Raw genomic sequence first — 3,272 nt, 5'->3', positions numbered from 1 at the left:
TGAGATGAAACCGTACAAAGTGATCAAGGTCAAAGGGTCGATGGTGACAGCAAGTCACCCAGGAAGATGCATTACGAGAAATTCTTCATTTTTCAAAAGACTTCCATCTCATCTCACAGTTGAGCGGAATGAAACCTCTGATGATGAAGATGACATCAGAGTACAAACACCAGATTCAGATGTGCTCCAGGACAATGTACCACAAGACACACGGCACACTACCATCAATCTGAGACACTCTGAATTTTCAGATACCCCTCGATACTTCCTTAGGCCAAATCATAGGGCCCCAAGATATCTGATTGATGAAATTTGAAATGTTGTTTCTTTCAACATGCTGCTACTTGTAGTTCATAAGTATTGATTCGCTTTGTTGAACGTTTCAGTTCTCATGTTTTAACAGTGGTAGCTTGATCTAATATAAGGACCTTAATCCTAGTTTGTAATTTGATTATATTGCATGTAATCTGCAATTTAAGATTCTGTGTTGCAAGTACATTCTCGATCTTGAATAAGGGAGGGATGTAGTGTTTGTATGCAGTCCTGTTCCATGTTTTCTGTTCAGCACCCTACCTCTGATGTAAGCACGTAAGCACGTCGAGAGTGAGGAAGTAATCAAGCTTGTGTAATGGATATAGAGCATGTGAAGGATATAGAAAGTAAACTGCACGTTCGATAACAACCCTGTCTGTCTACGCCTCTTTCTTTTCTTATACCAAAGAATGCTACAGATACAGTCATTACTGCAGAAAGCTCCTCTAGTAAACGAATGAGCTAAAAAGGTTGGTATCAAATTTTTAGTACTTCAACATTTTGGGGGCAAAAAGTAAACCTGTTAGGGGGCGTATAATAAATTAACCAAATTAAGTCTTTGGGGGATGAAACAAGGAGGAAAATGGTTAACATCTTGGCAGCTGACATGACAGAAAACAATGGGTAATCTTCATAATCAGTACCTGGTGTATATATAATCTTAAATTCTAAAAAAAAATTGTTGTTTAAATTCAAGGACACTAAATTTATTATTATTAATATTTTTTTACTGCAGTACATCACCACCAAGGCAGGTGAAAGAAAAATATGCAAGAGGAATTGTGGCTTTGTTCCCTTACCTCAGTGACCCCTTTTCCAAAAATGGCTACGTAAGTGTTAGCTTTGAATTCTAATTCTGTGTTGACATTTTAAATGCTGCTCATCTCACGTGCCTATATTACAGGTGGTGTATTTTGCTGTTGAATTTAAAGACTTTTTATCTGTATTTTTCACTTTCTGAGGAACATTATTATAATGGCGAAAGCTGTATTAGGTACTTAGCATGGAGAATCAAAATTATACCGAGAGGCTTAGCTAAACAACGACATGCATAATTTGAAGGTGCACAATGAAAGTCTTTTTTATTTTTATATAGCTCATTCTGTCGTTTTTTTTTTTTTTTTACAAATTTAACTTAATTTATCATTCTTTGAAGCAGTGTTGAAGCTTTTGAAGTGCTTCGTTGTTCATCATTGACTTCAGAAGAACCCCCCCTGCTCTCCCCCCACTCACCATCATGAACAGCACTGTTAACAGTGGAGTCATTCAGGTTCCTTGGCAATACCATCTCCCAGGACCTGAAGTGGGATGTTCACATAGACTCCATTGCGAAAAAGGCCCAGCAGAGACTGTACTTCCTCCGCCAGCTGAGGAAGCTCAACCTGCCACAGGAACTGCTGAAACAGTTTTACTCTGCCATCATTGAATCCTTCCTCTGCACTTCAATTACTGTCTGGTTCAGCTCAGCTACCAATTCTGATCTCAGAAAATTACGTTGCATAGTCCGGACTGCTGAGCGAATCATTGGTACAACCCTTCCTACCCTTCAAGTTCTCTACTTATCCAGAGTGTGCAAAAGGGCTGGCAAAATCACTCTGGACCCCTCACATCCAGCACACTCGCTCTTTGAACTGTTACCATCTGGTCGGCGCTACAGAGCACTGAGCACCAAGATGACCAGACACCGGAACAGTTTTTTTTCCCCAGGCAATCCATCTCATGAACACTTGCCAGTAAATGTGGAACATGCAGCACTATTATACACTTTATTAATCTATTCAGTATTTATTAATACCTACTTACATCCAAATTTGCACCTAATATACCTGTACCTAGTAATGGCATACTCTGTATATTGTGTTTTTGCTATTTTGCACTTTGCACTTTGTCTTGTGTACTTGTATATTGTTCTTTTTTATAATCTATGTCTTGTCTTGTCACTGTCAGTCTATTGCACTGTAGAGCTGCTGTCACTAAAACAAATTCCTAGTATGTGTAAACATACCTGGCAATAAAGCTCATTCTGATTCTGATTCTGATCAGGACAAGGAACGTCTGCTGAAGCGGGGTCTGGTGAACCAACTGCAAGACGGCAGTCACAGTTTAATCCAGAGACCATCTTGAGTGAGGATGAATGCAAGGAAGCAATTGCATTCATGAGCCTTTCTTCTGATGAGAATGCCATCAAGAAAAAAAAATTGAAATTGACATTCGACTATTGCTGCAACATGGTTCTTGACCCCATGAAGTCAAGTGATATATTGACAGTCTTTCACAGACATTAAAAGCTTGGTAAAGTGTTTATAATCATACTTTTAACAATTTAATGATTTGATTATTATAAATATAAGTTTATTCAATGCCTACATGGGTTCATATCCATAATGATTTGTCTGGTACTTAGAAAAAAATATTTTGGGTCATCATTTTCTGCCTCTTTTTTAGATTGAGCATGACTTTGTTCTGATGTTTGGAAAAGGAGTGTCAGGCAAGCTACTAGAGAAGTGGACCACTGCATTCAAGAAAAAGTGATTCAGCAGTGCAAAAAGCACTTGGAAGAACTACTGCTAGCAGCTGAATCTCCTACTGGTGACACAAAAGAGTTAATTTTGGTAAGATGTTTAAAACTAATTTTATACTTTAAATATTATTTAGAAATATTATATAATATATTAAGTTCACTTCCAGAACAAAAGGTGTGGTATCACAGACCTAAGGGATAAAAACAAAAAATATGTAGTTATGACAAAGTGTCAATACACAATATAGGAATACACAAAGTTTCAACTGCTACATTTAAAATTACCAGTTTAAGTTATAAAGGAAGAACAGTTTTAGTGTTTGAATCCATAATTTCTCAAATCTTCGTAAACATGTTCATTCTTAGTAAACATGTCAAGCTTCATGAACTTCTGACAGCAATTTTTAAAACACCAGCCTTTTATTTTAATCAGATTCAG

The 3,272-nt window shown here is 37.2% G+C and overlaps 1 long non-coding RNA gene across 1 annotated transcript; it reads left to right on the top strand.

Moving 5' to 3' along the window:
- The first annotated feature begins 648 nt into the window (after positions 1–648).
- On the top strand, positions 649–2,598 carry LOC141331485 (uncharacterized). Its single transcript, XR_012355265.1, has 3 exons — positions 649–782; positions 1,049–1,142; positions 2,356–2,598. It is a non-coding gene; the product is annotated as an uncharacterized lncRNA (long non-coding RNA).
- The last annotated feature ends 674 nt before the right edge of the window (positions 2,599–3,272 follow it).

This window comes from Garra rufa, chromosome 3 (assembly GCF_049309525.1).
Source record: "Garra rufa chromosome 3, GarRuf1.0, whole genome shotgun sequence".
In the NCBI taxonomy this organism is placed as follows: domain Eukaryota; kingdom Metazoa; phylum Chordata; class Actinopteri; order Cypriniformes; family Cyprinidae; genus Garra; species Garra rufa.
This window is presented reverse-complemented; position numbering and strand designations above follow the sequence as displayed.